Here is a 10,178-nt window from a genome sequence, read left to right as displayed (position 1 = left end):
CTAGTCTTCAAAAGCATGGAAACCGTCACCTCTTGTGACATTTTGGTCGCCCCTTGCATCGGAAATGGGTTTTGGTTTGCAGGCCTTGTTTTTTCGGCAAACTCGTGCATGTCGATGCTGATTGGATGGGCGCCATGGATTTTTGTCGTCAACCCGACTGACGACTGGTCCTGCCAAAGCTGGTGGGCTGACACCTTGAGCCGAACCTCAGTCTAAGGTGGGTTGCTGATTCCGGGATCTTTCGAAGGTCTCTTCTCGAAACCATACCATTCCCATGCGGTGAGACGAGACCTACCTTAGAGGCGGAGAGCCCCTCTTATGTGAGCCTGCTACTTAGGGTCGACTTGTCTGGGACAAGGTGAGGGCTACTTGGCCAGGCTCCTCCTCCTCAACAAAGGCGTGGAGATCGTCGTATGTCCAACAACGGTTGGATTCTGGAGGTCTTGGAAGGGATTCAGATTCCTCGTGCTGGGACTATGAGCATTCTCCGGGCTTAGGCTCGAAAGCTACCAGCTCCCCCTGTATCGAATAAAAACTTTGTTCCAGCTAGCCCCGTAATAATGCGGTTTGCATTATTTGCTTGCATTTTATTCTTACTCTTTAAAAATTCAAAAATTAGAAATCCTCTGTTCATTTTTAGCACAATTTCAGACAATAATATTTCCTTTTTTAAGTTTAATGACAGGGTTGAGGAAGTTAATCCCCTACAATTTAAGGCCAGATTGCCAATTAGAAGTTCCAATCTCTCCGCCCAATTCTAAGTTCGGTTAGGGGTGACGTTTGAGCAGTGGGGAGACCGCAGGACTCCACCCTACCCCATGGAGAGTTGCACTTTCGTTTTTTTTTTTTTTTTTTTCTCGCTAACCCCCTCTCAAAACCACAGCCTCTCTCATAAAAACAAATTACATCCCTGGTCTTCAATTCATCGCTACCTATCTCCTCGAGAGCTCTCTTTCTCTCTAACCTTCTGCCAATTACTTTATCTTGCCGAAATATATGTTTTAGAGATAATGTGTGTGGTTTAACCTCATTTGCATGATTTTTCTACAGCTTTTGTGCATCAATAAATCAATGGAATAATTGATTTAAGGGATATAAGATGCCTTAAATTGGATGATAAATTCATCTTTATCATTTTTTCTTGATTTTTTTACTTAAAATTTTTTTAAATTGAAATGTAGAAACTAAAAGCAATCCACAAAAACAAGAAAGAAGAAACAAACACAAAAGAAATAGACAATCAACTACAACGCAAAGATATACGTGGTTTGACAACATGCCTATATCCACAAGAGATTAGAGCTCATTTACTAGCAATGGAGAATAGTGTTACAATAGCTATCTTTCTCATGTCTCTTTGTTCTCTCTGATTGCAAAGCAATCTGCATTTTTTCATTAACCCTGAATGAACCCCCAATCATAACAATATATATCTAGTCCCAGATAAATGGTATAAATTATTAAAATACCCTTGTACGGATATATATCAAGTCCCAGATATATCGAATCCTATGTACGCCCTCCGGAGTTGTCCTTTTGACTCTACCTTGACAGATCTATTTCATCATAATACAAGACACATCAATCCTCAACAATCTCCACCTTAGCTAGAATTTTGTCGAGCCACCTTGAAGATGTCTTCCTCCCCGTACCTCCATAAAGATACAAGACTGCATCCCCACCTCCCTTGGGGTGCTTCCCTCACTTTCAACAATGAGTGACATTAAGCAAGTCCAAGCAAAGCTTGAACTTCTCTGTAGTGATCGACTTTGTAAGCATATCTGCAGGGTTGTCATTCGTATGAATTTTCTTCAAGCGAATAATTTTTTCGGACGCATGCTCCATGATCTTGTCATATCTCACATCAATGTATTTTGACCTTGTATGAAACACTTGATTCTTTGCAAGATTTATAATACTCTAATTATCACAATGCAAATACAATACCTTCTTGCTCCATTCCTAACTCACGAGCCAAACCAGTCGATCATATCACCTCCTTTGCAGTCGCAACTGCTGCCATGTACTGTGCCTCTGTTGTAGACAAGGCAATCATGTGTTGAAGCATTACCTTCCATGAAATAGGTCCACCTGCTAGTGTAAAGACATACCCTATAGTACACCGCAGCTTGTCTAAATCACCAGCATAGTCAAAATCGACATATCCCACTAATTCTGTAGAGCTTCTCTTCTTGTTAAACATAATTTCGAGATTTAACGTCCCGCTCAGATATCTAAAAATCCACTTGATTACATGACAATGCCCCTGTCAGGAATGCTCATATATCGACTAACAACACTGACAGCATGAAATAAATCCGCTTTGCTACAAACCATAGTATACATGAGGCTTTCGACTGCACTAGCATATAACACTAGAGACATCTGCTCTATCTCCTCATCCGTAGTGGGACACTGCCGTTCAGATAACTTGAAATAACTCGTCAATAGAGTGCTAACTGACTTGGTATTTTTCATGTTGAAATGCTCCAGCACCTTTTCAAGATACCTTTTCTGGGTTACCCAGAGTTTACCTGCACTTCTATCTCTATGAATCTTCATACCAAGGATCCTATTAGCAGTCCCCAGATCTTTCCTATCTAACTCAAAACTTAATATAGAATTGAGATATGTTATGTCATATGCATTCTTACCAGCGATGAGCATGTCATCAACATAAAGCATTAGAAGGATAAGAGAATTATCATTAAGAACTTTAAAATAAACGCAACAATCATACTTACTTCTTGAATAGCCAATCCGCACCATAAGAGAGTCGAAGCGCTTGTGCCACTGCTTGGGAGATATCTTAAGACCATAAAGCAATCTCTTAAGCAAGCAAACTTGATCTTCCTTTTCATGCACGTTAAAACTTTTAGGTTGCTCCATAAAGATTTTTGATCCAAATCACCATGAAGAAACGTTGTCTTCATGTCAAGCTGTTCTAGCTCCAAATCAAACATGATTACTAAAACAAGTAATAGCCTTATTGAAGTGTGCTTAATAACCAGAGATAATATTTTATTGTAGTCCACTCCCTTTTTCTGAGCATAGCCCTTTGTTATAACCTAGCCTTGAGTCTTTCACGTTTCTTTTCTGTTGCTACGTCTTTCTTCCGAAATACCAACTTGCACCCAATCACTTTCCTTCCCTTAGGTTTCTTGACAAGCTCCCAAGTCTTGTTCTTTTTCATAAACTCCATCTCTTGCATCATGATTGTCATCCATTTATCACTCTGTGTATCACGTATAGCATCTTCGAAGGAGTCGATTTCTCCAGTACCAACAGTTAGAGCAAAGACTACCATGTCATCAAAGTCGTATCTCCCAGGGGCTTTGTGAACACGTTTCTTTCTGCCTTTTGCTAGACTATAGGGTTCACCATGTGATTGTTGTTGTTATGGTATGTTGCTAGATGATTCTTCCTCTTCTGGTGTTTCAGACTTTTTTAGCTCCACTTGGACTGTCGTTATTTCTCCGTCACTTTCATCTACTTGCATTTTGTCATCTTGCATGTTGATTGACTTTACCATGTGAGATTCATCAAACACAACATCCCTGCTAAGTACAACTTTATGTGAAGTAGGATTCCAAAGCTTAAATCCCTTCACTCCCTTCTCAAAACCAAGAAAGATGCATTGCTTAGACTTAGAGTCTAATTTAGAACATTGCCCACTTTGCACATGGACATAGGCTGAACATCCAAAGATCCTCAGCATAGAATAATCTACCGACTTTCTTGTCCATGTCTCCTCTAGAATTTTACAATCAATCGTTGTAGATGATGACCTGTTAACGATGAAATATGTCATGTTAACTGCTTCTACTTAGAAACTTTTCTTCAAATCTGCATTCAATTTCATATTGTGAGCTCTTTTCAAAAGAGTCATGTTCATCCTCTCAGCCATACCATTTTGCTGAGGAGTTTCTGGTGTAGTAAAGTGACGTACAATCCCATTTTCTTTACAGAATTATTGAAATTATCTAAACTTGTACTCCCCTCCATTATGTGATCTCAAGCATTTCAGTTTGTTTCCTATCTTCCATTTTACCTCTGCCTTCTATTGTTTAAACTTTGTAAATGCATTACTTTTGTGTTTCATGAAGTAGACCCAGACATTTCTTGAGTAATCGTCAATGAAGGTAATGAAATATTCAGCCCCACCCTTAGATTTGATTGGTGAATACCCCTATATATCAGTGTGTATATAGTCTAGTATATCCTTGCTCGTATAAACTACAGTTCTGAATCTAATCTTACACTATTTACCGAAAACATAGTATTTACAGAAATCCAGTTTACAGGCTCTGACACCCTTCAGTGATTTCTTTTATGAAGTTCTATCATACCTCGTTCACTCATATGCCCTAAACGCATACGCCATAATTTTGTGTCATCTATGCTAGACTCTACATCTGTGGTTATATAAGCTCCACCTGTAATTGTATTCCATCTCAACCTATATAGGTTCCGAGCCATCTGACCTTTCATGACAACCATAGATCCCTTACTAACCCAAAGGACTCCACCTGTTACTATATACTTGCAACCATTCGAGTCAAGGGCCCCCAAGGATATTAAGTTTTTCTTTAAGTGTGGGACATGCCTCACATTTGATAAGATTCGTACTATCACATCAAATATCTTGATTTTGATAGTTCATATTCCAATGGTCTTGCATACCGGATCATTCTCCATTAAAATAGACCCCCCAGTATATGATTTATAGGTTTCAAACAAGTTTTAATTTCGACATATATAAAAAGGAAATCCAGGATATAAAATTAAGAATCAGTAAATTGATTCTTACCTGAAGATATAGAGAGAAGATCTCCATCATCTCCATCAGAGCTATCTGCCACGCTAGCTTCATCATATATTTTTGTTGTTTCTATCTTCTTTATATCATCATTTCTTTTCGTGCACCCTCTCTTCATATGTCCTTCCTTTTTGTAGTAATAGCAAATAAACTTGTCATTCCCCTTCAATTTTAACCGACTTCTGCTTCCAGACCTCATTTGATTTGATCTGCCCCTTTCATGACTCTCTTTATGTTAAGAGTAGTAGTGACTTCGTCCGTCTCAAGAATCTCATTATCGTATAGTAGAGTCGTAACCAAGTGATTGTATGATCTTGGAAGCGAAACCAACATAAGTAAGGACTTGTCTTCATCCTCGATTTCGAATTTAAGACTTGCTAACTGGCTTATGATCTGGCTGAACTCGCTAAGATGTTCAAGCAGATCCGTGCCTTCTTCCATCTGAAAAATAATACAACTACTTTTTCAAGAACAACTTGTTCGTCAGAGATTTCGTCATGTAGATACTCTCGAGTTTTTTCCAAACCTCCGAAGCAGTTTCGAGGTCCACCACATAGGTGTCATCTGATAGATTTAGACGAATCGTGCTTATCGCCTTTTCCTCTATCTCTTGCCAGTCTTCATCGTTTATCTTTGCTGGTTTCTTCAATTTTCTTAGCAAAGCTTTAGCCAGACCTTGTTGTATCAAAACATCCTTCATCATTCGTCGTTAAAAGAGTGAAGTTGTTATTTCCACTGAACCTCTCATTGTCATACTTGGTACTTGAGCCATTTCCTGTCATCGTGGTAGCAAACCCCAGAACATGGAATAACTTAGTAGACTCTGATACCAATTTGTAGAAACGAAAAGCAATCCACAAAAACAAGAAAAAAGAAACAAACACAAAAGAAATAGACAATCAACCACAACGCAAAGATATACGTGGTTCGGTAACGTATCTATGTCCATGAGAGATGAGGGCTTCTTTACTGGCAATGGAGAATAGTGTTACAATAGATATCTTCCTCACGCCTCTCTGTTCTCTCTGGTTACAAAACAATCTGCATTTTTCTCTTAATCTTAGATGAACCGCCAATCGTAACAATATATATCGAGTCCCAAATAGATGATACAAACTATCGAAATACCCATGTACGGATATATATTAAGTCTCAGATATATCGAATCCCATGTATACCCTCCTGAGTTGTCCTTTTGACTCTACCTTGACATATCTGTTTCTTCAGAATACAAGGCATCAATTCTCAACATGGAAAATGAGTTTTTTTGCGATTTTTTTAGAAATCCGCCAAAGTGCATCATTCTCCTTCATTTTTTAACCAAATTTCCTCAAATTTGTCTCTAAATGATCTTAATCGAGCCTCTTACAATATTATTGGCTCAATTTGACTGATTATTACCCTTTTTTTGTGGATCTAACTTGAAAAGATTTAGTTTTTCCATGCATTTCTGAAATCTGCCAAATATAAATTTCTTTTGTGTATTTTACAAAGTCAATGGGGGTTTCCATCTACAAGGAGCCTGATTTATTTGCACTGGGTATTTAATAATTTTTTATTTATATTATTTACTTTGAAGTTTTGCTCGGATTTCATATAATATTATGCTTATTGAAAATCCATTGATGATTTCTACATTGAGTTTGAACAATGAAATCAGTGTAGGGTGCAGTTTCGCACGTCAGAACATACTATAAAAGGTATTCTTGACTATTTTCATTCAGATGTTTGGTTCCCTGCATCGGTTGTCTAAAAAGGCGAATCTCTATACTTTGTTTCCTACACAAATGATTTCTCTAAGAAGGTGTGGATTAACACATTGAAAAAAAAGACAGATATATTTAACACATTCAAACAGTGAAAAGTTATAGTTGAAAGACAGACTAGAAAGAAGATCAAGTGCTTGAGGACTGATAATGGTGGAGAGTACACTTCAACAGAGCTTGTGAATTTTTACAAGAGCGAAGGAATTGTTCTTCACTTCACCACTCCGAAGACACCGCAACAGAGTGGAGTTGCTGAGCGCATGAACATGACACTTCTAGAGAAGGCTCGCATCATGTGGAGTAATGCTGGTTTGTCAAATGACTTTTGGGCTGAGGCAGTCAATACAGTGTGTTACTTCGTCAACAGGTTACCATCTACAACAATCGCTTGCGAAACACCACACGAGGTATCGTCCTGTAAACTTGTTGCGTATTCTCATTTAAAAATTTTTGTTGTCCTGCTTGTGTTCATGTGAAAGATGATAAGTTGAGTAAAAGATCAAATAAGTATAATTTCCTTAGTTATGCATATGGGGTTAAGGACTATAGAATGTGGTGCCCAAATCTTAAATCGCCTAAGTTTATTGGTAGTTGTGATGTTAAATTTGATGAGTCTGCCATGTTAAAGCACATTCAGAATAATACAGAAAAGTAAACTTGCAGTAGTAGCAATGCAGTTGAGGTGGCGTTGACAACTCCAAATTATGTGCTAGAAATTTCGTGCGAGAAAGTAGAGGAAGATGTTGACCATGAGGAAGTCATTGAGTCTACTCCATTTGAGGAAGAGCGTCAGTTTGGAAAGGGAAAAAAGATAAAAAAGCCAGTCGTGCGATATAGTTTTGAGGACATGGTGGCTTATGCATTGGCTGCCACAAGCCAAGATCCATCTACTCTTAAGGAAGCTACACAAGATAGTGACAGTAGTAGGTGGAGTGAAACCGTGGATGAAGAAATATTATCTCTTCAAAAAAATCGTACTTGGGATATCGTGAAGTTGCCTAAAGGCAAGAGAGCTATTGGTTTTAAATGAGTTTATAAGAAGAAAGATTAGTCACCTGAGACTAGTGGTGATCGATTTAAGGCACGTTTAGTTATAAAAGACTATGCACAAAAAGAAGGTGTTGACTATGTTGAGGTTTTCTCTTTAGTTGTGAAACACACTTCTATTCGGGTTTACTAGCCATGGTTGCATTGTTTGATTTAGAGTTAGAGCAAATTGATGTCAATACTGCATTCCTTCATGGAGAGTTATAATAACATATTTATATGACTCAGCTGGAAGGTTTTGTTGTTAAAGGAAATGAGGACCATGTTTACAAATTGAAGTATTCATTGTACGGCCTAAAGCAGTATCCTAGGCAGTAGTACAACGTTTTGATACATTCATGATTGGACACGTGTATGTCATAAGTAAACATGATAATTGTGTCTATTTTAAGAGATTTACTGATGATTCGTGCATTTATTTATTGCTTTATTCAGATGATATGCTTATTGCTGCAAAGAATTCTTTAAAAATTAATAAATTGAAGACTCGGCTTGTCAGAGAATTTGAAATGAAATATTTAGGTTTAGCAAGGAAAATTTTGGGCATGGAGATACGTAGAGATCGAAAGTCGGGTAAATTGTGACTATCTCAGAAGAAGTACAATGAGAAGGTCATTGCTAGATTTGGGATGGAAAATTCAAAGCCCATGTGTACTCCTCTTGCTACATATTTCAGATTGTCGACATCATTATTTCCAAGTTCAGATGCTGAAAAGGAATACATGTCACATGTTTCCTATGTGAGTGCAGTTGGAAGCCTTATGTATTCAATGGTTTGCACTCGTCCAGATATTTCTTATGTTATTAGTGTTGTTAGTAAATATATGACTAATTCAGAAAAGAAGCATTGGCATGCGGTAAAATGGATTCTGCGTTACCTAAAAGGTACATCAGATGTGGGCTTGATGTTTGATAGAGATAACAAGTTTGATGACAATGGATGTTGGCCTGGGGAGCAGGTGATTTTAATATCAATATGTAGATTATTGGATTTGGTGCTATCCAAAATCACTCACATAAGAAAATCCCATATTATGTGGGATTGAGATTGATCCATACTAAATGAGATTGAGATTGATCCATATTATGTGGGATTAAGATTGATATTGATAAGTTTCCTGAAGGAAATAGAAATCCAAGTATCTCTTGATCTTTTGAGATATATTTAACATCAATAGAAACTTTCCTATTTAGTATGGATACCTAATCTTCTATATATATAGGATGAAAGTGCAGAGAATTTGTGTACCCTATTTGAGTCACCATATGGGAATGATGGTTCATCTAGAGAGAGGGGGGCAAGGGCTCCAGTGCATAAGATGCAAGGTTTCCTCTTAGAGAGAAAAGAGTTTCCTTTAGACAGAAACATTGTGATGGTGCCTCTTTTAGACTCTCAAAGGTTGAGAGAATTGTTTCTTATAGAGAAGTGGTTCCTATGGATATTTTGGGTTATTTCCCTTTTGGTCAGAGAGAAAATCAGTTTTTCGTTGCTTTAGCGTCTCTATCTGGTGTTGTCGGTAATGATTACCAGAAGTAAAGAGAATGCAAGGAGAGTGGTTTAAAATGGTTTGTTCGACTGTGTTTTTATCGATATTTGTTCCAAAATCTTTGATGTAACTTTCATTCGTATAGTGGATTTCTGTTTGTCGTGCCGGTGAATGTAGCCTTTTTAGGGTGAATCACGTAAATCTTTGTGTTCTTGTTGTATGTGTTTCATGCTTTATTTCTCATAATTTATTTGACAAATATTAACCCATCGGGTTTAGAGCTTCCGCACACAACAATCTTCATTTATCACTTTAAATTGTTGCCGATCCAATTCGATGGATACAAACCGATTATTGTATAGATCTAGGCCCAAAGCTAATTGGATTTTGGGTTTTCCCAAAAAAAAGAAGTCATTTTTTAGAAATATTATTCAAAATTGGCAAAAACAATTTAGAATGATATTTTTTTCTTTTGTTTTATAAATATCTTGATTTTTCTTGGTTCAGTTGTCCTTTTTAGGAAAAAGAATGCTCACTTATTTGAAAATATATTTTTTGATTTTATAATGTGAAACTTTGTTAGGGATTTTGATTTTTTTAATCTATATTATTTGTCTCAAATTTTTTTGATGATATAATTTCATTTCATTGTCTTGTAGAAGGAAAAAGTTTATATAAGGTTGCAACCTTAAAATGTAGAATTACATATGCACCTCAAAAATCCATTGGAGAAGGTTGTTTTAATGTTGAAATAACCTCTAACTGATCATCTCGACATCGAGATATAGGAATATATATATGAAAAAACAAACTATTTTGAGTCCCAAAAATAGTGCATCTTGCAATATATTATCTGGACCGTCCATTTTCAAGATTTCATATATTTATAGATCTACTTGATTTTAACCATTTTTGGAGTTTAAAATCTTATAATTACATATGAAAATAGATTTTAAGATATTCCTAAGAATAATTTTACCAAAATTGCATGTTATGATAAAATTTGGATGTGCATCTTAATTGGATTGTTTAAGGTTGCAACCTTATAGAAACCACACC

This window comes from Amborella trichopoda, chromosome 7 (genome assembly GCF_054954075.1).
Source record: "Amborella trichopoda isolate Santa Cruz 75 chromosome 7, AtrichopodaSantaCruz75HAP2 v2.0, whole genome shotgun sequence".
NCBI lineage: Eukaryota > Viridiplantae > Streptophyta > Magnoliopsida > Amborellales > Amborellaceae > Amborella > Amborella trichopoda.
Note: the sequence above shows the minus strand (reverse complement) of the source record.